The sequence below is a fragment of the Dama dama genome, unplaced genomic scaffold (assembly GCF_033118175.1).
Source record: "Dama dama isolate Ldn47 unplaced genomic scaffold, ASM3311817v1 ptg000096l, whole genome shotgun sequence".
In the NCBI taxonomy this organism is placed as follows: Eukaryota; Metazoa; Chordata; class Mammalia; order Artiodactyla; family Cervidae; genus Dama; species Dama dama.
Window position 1 is genome coordinate 1,968,143 of NW_026870910.1, and position 7,183 is coordinate 1,975,325.

Here is a 7,183-nt window from a genome sequence, read left to right on the forward strand (position 1 = left end):
GAAACGGTCTGTAAAATAGGAGGAGCATGAAGTGGAGTTGAAAAAAATGAATAGCCTGAAAAAGTGTGAAAAATATTAGGAGCATGAAACAGTCTGAAAATAGGAGGAGCATCAAATGGTGCTGAAAAACATGGAGAGCCTGAAAAGGTTTGAAAAATATGAAGAGCTTCAAAAGGTGTCAAAAATATGAGGAGCATGAAATGGTCTGAAAAATAGGAGGAGCATGTAATGTTGTTGAAAACCACGAAGAGCCTGAAGAGGAGTGAAATACATGAAGAGCTTCAAAAGGTGTCATAAATATGAGAAGCATGAAATGGTGTTCAAAAACATGAAGAGCCTGAAAATGTGTGAAAAATATGAGGAGCATGAAACAGTCTTAAAAATATGTGGAGTATGATTTTTTTAATATGTTGTTGGATTCTGTTTGCTAGAATTTTGTTAAGAATTTTTGCATCTATGTTCATCAGTGATATTGGCCTGTAGTTTTCTTTTTTTGTGGCATCTTTGTCTGGTTTTGGAATTAGGGTGATGGTGGCCTCATAGAATGAGTTTGGAAGCTTACCTTTTCTGCAATTTTCTGGAAGAGTTTGAGTAAGATAGGTGTTAGCTCTTCTCTAAATTTTTGGTAGAATTCGGCTGTGAAGCCATCTGGTCCTGGGCTTTTGTTTGCTGGAAGATTTTTGATGACAGTTTCGATTTCCTTGCTTGTGATGGGTCTGTTAAGATCTTCTATTTCTTCCTGGTTCAGTTTTGGAAAGTTATACTTTTCTAAGAATTTGTCCATTTCATCCAAGTTGTCCATTTTATTGGCATAGAGCTGCTGGTAGTAGTCTCTTACGATCCTTTGTATTTCAGTGTTGTCTGTTGTGATCTCTCCATTTTCATTTCTAATTTTGTTAATTTGGTTCTTCTCTCTTTGTTTCTTAATGAGTCTTGCTAATGGCTTGTCAATTTTGTTTATTTTTTCAAAAAACCAGCTTTTAGCTTTGTTGATTTTTGCTATGGTCTCTTTAGTTTCTTTTGCATTTATTTCTGCCCTGATTTTTAAGATTTCTTTCCTTCTGCTAACTCTGGGGTTCTTCATTTCTTCCTTCTCTAATTGCTTTAGGTGTAGAGTTAGGTTATTTAATTGGTTTTTTTCCTGTTTCTTGATGTAAGCCTGTAATGCTATGAACCTTCCCCTTAGCACTGCTTTTACAGTGTCCCATAGGTTTTGGGTTGTTGTGTTTTCATTTTCATTCATTTCTATACATATTTTGATTTCTTTTTTGATTTCTTCTATGATTTGTTGGTTATTCAGAAGCGTGTTATTTAGCCTCCATATGTTTGAAGTTTTAACAATTTTTTCCCTGTAATTGAGATCTAATCTTACTGCACTGTGGTCAGAAAAGATGACTGGAATGATTTCAATTTTTTTGAATTTTCCAAGACCAGATTTATGGCCCAGGATGTGATCTATTCTGGAGAATGTTCCGTGTGCACTTGAGAAAAAGGTGAAGTTGATTGTTTTGGGGTGAAATGTCCTATAGATATCAATTAGGTCTAGCTGGTCCATTGTGTCATTTAAGGTTTGTGTTTCCTTGTTAATTTTCTGTTTAGTTGATCTATCCATAGTTGTGAGTGGGGTATTAAAGTCTCCCACTATTATTGTGTTACTATTAATTTCCTCTTTCATACTTGTTAGCGTTTGCCGTACATATTGCGGTGCTCCTATGTTGGGTGCATATATATTTATAATTGTTATATCTTCTTTTTTGATTGATCCTTTGATCATTATGTAGTGTCCTTCTTTGTCTCTTTTCACTTCCTTTATTTGAAAGTCTATTTTATCTGATATGAGTATTGCGACTCCTGCTTTCTTTTGGTCTCCGTTTGCATGAAATATTTTTTTCCAGCCCTTCACTTTTAGTCTGTATGTGTCTCTTGTTTTGAGGTGGGTCTCTTGTAGACAGCATATATAGGGGTCTTGTTTTTGTATCCATTCAGCCAATCTTTGTCTTTTGGTTGGGGCATTCAACCCATTTACATTTAGGGTAATTATTGATAGGTGTGGTCCCGTTGCCATTTACTTTGTTGTTTTGGGTTCACATTTATAAAACCTTTCTGCATTTCCTGTCTAGAGAAGATCCTTTAGCATTTGTTGAAGGGCTGGTTTGGTGGTGCTGAATTCTCTCAGCTTTTGCTTATCTGTAAAGCTTTTGAATTCTCCTTCATATCTGAATGAGATCCTTGCTGGATACAGTAATCTAGGTTGTAAGTTATTCTCTTTCATTACTTTCAGTACGTCCTGCCATTCCCTTCTGGCCTGGAGGGTTTCTATTGATAGATCAGCTGTTATCCTTATGGGAATCCCTTTGTGTGTTATTTGTTGTTTTTCCCTTGCTGCTTTTAATATCTGTTCTTTGTGTTTGATCTTTATCCCAGGAATGCAAGGATTCTTTAATATCCGCAAATCAATCAATGTAATACACCACATTAACAAATTGAAAGATAAAAACCATATGATTATCTCAATAGATGCAGAGAAAGCCTTTGACAAAATTCAACACTCATTTATGATTAAAACTCTCCAAAAAGCAGGAATAGAAGGAACATACCTCAACATAATAAAAGCTATATATGACAAACCCACAGCAAGCATCACCCTCAATGGTGAAAAATTGAAGGCATTTCCCCTGAAATCAGGAACAAGACAAGGGTGCCCACTCTCACCACTACTATTCAACATAGTGTTGGAAGTGCTGGCCACAGCAATCAGAGCAGAAAAAGAAGTAAAAGGAATCCAGATAGGAAAAGAAGAGGTAAAACTCTCACTGTTTGCAGATGACATGATCCTCTACATAGAAAACCCTAAAGATTCTACCAGAAAATTACTAGAGCTAATCAATGAATATAGTAAAGTTGCAGGATATAAAATTAACACACAGAAATCCCTTGCATTCCTATATACTAACAATGAAAAAAACAGAAAGAGAAATTAAGGAAACAATACCATTCACCATTGCAACAAAAAGAATAAAATACTTAGGAGTATATCTACCTAAAGAAACAAAGGACCTATACATAGAAAACTATAAAACACTGATGAAAGAAATCAAAGAGGACACAAACAGATGGAGAAACATACCGTGCTCATGGATTGGAAGAATTAATATTGTCAAAATGGCTATTCTACCCAAAGCAGTCTATAGATTCAATGCAATCCCTATCAAGCTACCAACGGTATTTTTCACAGAACTAGACCAAAGAATTTCACAATTTGTATGGAAATACAAAAAACCTCGAATAGCCAAAGTAATCTTGAGAAAGAAGAATGGAGCTGGAGGAATCAACCTGCCTGACTTCAGACTCTACTACAAAGCCACAGTCATCAAGACAGTATGGTACTGGCACAAAGACAGAAATATAGATCAATGGAACAGAATAGAAAGCCCAGAGATAAATCCACGAACCTATGGACACCTTATCTTTGACAAAGGAGGCAAGGATATACAATGGAAAAAAGACAACCTCTTTAACAAGTGGTGCTGGGAAAACTGGTCAACCACTTGTAAAAGAATGAAACTAGAACACTTTCTAACACCATACACAAAAATAAACTCAAAATGGATTAAAGATCTAAATGTAAGACCAGAAACTATAAAACTCCTGGAGGAGAACATAGGCAAAACACTCTCCGACATAAATCACAGCAAGATCCTCTATGACCCACCTCCCAGAATATTGGAAGTAAAAGCAAAACTAAACAAATGGGACCTAATGAAACTTAAAAGCTTTTGCACTACAAAGGAAACTATAAGTAAGGTGAAAAGACAGCCCTCAGATTGGGAGAAAATTATAGCAAATGAAGAAACAGACAAAGGATTAATCTCAAAAATATACAAGCAACTCCTGCAGCTCAATTCCAGAAAAATAAATGACCCAATCAAAAAATGGGCCAAAGAACTAAACAGACATTTCTCCAAAGAAGACATACAGATGGCTAACAAACACATGAAAAGATGCTCAACATCACTCATTATTAGAGAAATGCAAATCAAAACCACAATGAGGTACCATTACACGCCAGTCAGGATGGCTGCTATCCAAAAGTCTACAAGCAATAAATGCTGGAGAGGGTGTGGAGAAAAGGGAACCCTCTTACACTGTTGGTGGGAATGCAAACTAGTACAGCCGCTATGGAAAACAGTGTGGAGATTTCTTAAAAAACTGGACATAGAACTGCCATATGACCCAGCAATCCCACTTCTGGGCATACACACTGAGGAAACCAGATCTGAAAGAGACACGTGCACCCCAATGTTCATCGCAGCACTGTTTATAATAGCCAGGACATGGAAGCAACCTAGATGCCCATCAGCAGATGAATGGATAAGGAAGCTGTGGTACATATACACCATGGAATATTACTCAGCCGTTAAAAAGAATTCATTTGAACCAGTCCTAATGAGATGGATGAAGCTGGAGCCCATTATACAGAGTGAAGTAAGCCAGAAAGATAAAGAACATTATAGCATACTGACACATGTATATGGAATTTAGAAAGGTGATAACGATAACCCTATATGCAGAACAGAAAAAGAGACACAGAAATACGGAACAGACTTTTGAACTCTGTGGGAGAATGTGAGGGTGGGATATTTCAAAAGAACAGCATGTATACTAACTATGGTGAAACAGATCACCAGCCCAGGTGGGATGCACGAGACAAGTGCTCCGGCCTGGTGCACTGGGAAGACCCAGAGGAATCGGGTGGAGAGGGAGGTGGGAGGGGGGATCGGGATTGGGAATACATGTAAATCCATGGCTGATTCATAGCAATGTATGACAAAACCCACTGGAAAAAAAAAATAATAATAAAAATTTAAAAAAAAAAATATGTGGAGCATGAAGCGGTGTTCAAAAACATGAAGAGCCTGACAAGGTGTGAAAAATATGAAGAGGTTCAAAAAGTGTCAAAAATATGAGGAGCATGAAACTGTTCTGAAAAATAGGTGCAACATAAAGCGGTGTTGAAAAACATGAAGGGTCTGAAAATGTGTGAACCATATGAAGAGCTTCAAAAGGTGAAAAAATATGAGGAGCATGAAACGGTCTGAAAAATAGGAGGCGCATGAAGTGGTGTTCAAAAACATGAAGAGCCCGAAAAGGTGTGAAAAATATGAAGAGCTTCAAAAGGGGTCAAATATATGAGGAGCATGAAACTGTCTGAAAAATAAGAGGAGTATGAAACGGTGTTCAAAGTCATTAAGAGCCTGAAAAGGTGTCAAAAATACGAGGAGCAGGAAACAGTCTGAAAATAGGAGGAGCATGAAACGGTGTTGAAAAACATGAAGAGCATGAAAAGGTGTGAAAAATATGAAGAGCTTCAAAAGGTGTCAAATAGGAGTAGCATGAAACGGTGTTCAAAAACATGAAGAGCCTGAAAAGGTGTGCAAAATTTGAAGAGCTTCAAAACGTGTGAAAATATGAGGTGCATGAAACGGTCTGAAAAATAGGAGGAGCATGAAATGGTGTTCAAAAACATGAAGATCCTGAAAACATGTGAAAAATATGAAGCGCTTCAAAAGGTGTCAAAAATATGAGGAGCATGAAACGGTCTGAAAAATAGGAGGAAAATGAAACGGTGTTCAAAATCATTAAGAGCCTGAAAAGGTGTGGAAAATATGAAGAGCTTCAGAAGGTGTGAAAAATATGAGAAGCATGAAGTGGTTATCAAAAACTTGAAGATACTGAACAGGTGTGAAAAATATGAAGAGCTTCAAAAAGTGGCAAAAATATGAGGAGCATGAAATGGTATGAAAAATAGGAGGAGCATGAAACGGTGTTCAAAAACATGAAGAGCCTGAAAAGCTGTGAAAAATATGAGGAGCATGAAACGGTCTGAAAAATAGGAGGAAAATGAAACGGTGTTCAAAATCATTAAGAGCCTGAAAAGCTGTGAAAAATATGAGGAGCATGAAACGGTCTGAAAAATAGGAGGAGCATGAAGTGGTGTTGAAAAACATGAAGAGCCTGAAAATGTGTGAAAAATATGAAGAGCTTCAGAAGGTGTGAATAATATGAGGAGCATAAAGCGGTGTTCAAAAACTTGAAGATACTGAAAAGGTGTGAAAAATATGAAGAGCTTCAAAAGGTGTCAAAAATATGAGGAGCATGAAACGGTCTGAAAAATAGGAGGAAAATGAAACGGTGTTCAAAATCATTAAGAGCCTGAAAAGGTGTGAAAAATATGAAGAGCTTCAAAATGTGTCAAATATATGAGGAGAATGAAACGGTCTGAAAAATATTAGGAGCATGAAACGGTGTTGAAAAACACGAAGAGCCTAAAAAGGAGTGAAAAATATGAGGAGATTCAAAAGGTGTCAAATATATAAGGAGCATGAAACGGTCTGAAAAATAGGAGCAGCCTGAAACGGTGTGGAAAAACATGAAGAGACTGAAAATGTGTGAAAAATATGAAGAGCTTCAAAAGGTTTCAAAATTATGATGCGCATGAAACTGTCTTAAAAATAGGAAGAGCATGAAGCGGTGTTGAAAAACATGAAGAGCCTGAAAAGGTGTGAAATATATGAAGAGCTACAAAATGTGTCAAAAATATGAGGAGCATGAAGCGTTCTGAAAAATAGGAGGAGCATGAAACGGTGTTGAAAAACACGAAGAGCCTAAAAAGGAGTGAAATATATGAAGAGCTTCAAAAGAAGTCAAAAATATAAGAAGCATGAAACGGTCTGAAAAATAGGAGGAGCATGAAGCGGTGTTGAAAAATATGAAGAGCCTGAAAAGGTGTGAAAAATATGAAGAGTTTCAAAACATGTAAAAATATGAGGAGCATGAAACGGTGTTCAGAAACATGAAGAGCCTGAAATGGTGTGAAAAATATGAAGAGCTTCAAAAGGTGTCAAAAATATGAGGAGCATGAAGCGTTCTGAAAAATAGGAGGAGCATGAAACGGTGTTGAATAAGACAAAGAGCCTAAAAAGGAGTGAAAAATATGAAGAGCTTCAAAAGGTGTCAACTATATAAGGAGCATGAAACGGTCTGAAAAATAGGAGCAGCCTGAAACGGTGTGGAAAAACATGAAGAGACTGAAAATGTGTGAAAAATATGAAGAGCTTCATAAGGTTTCAAAATTATGATGCGCATGAAACTGTCTTAAAAATAGGAAGAGCATGAAGCGGTG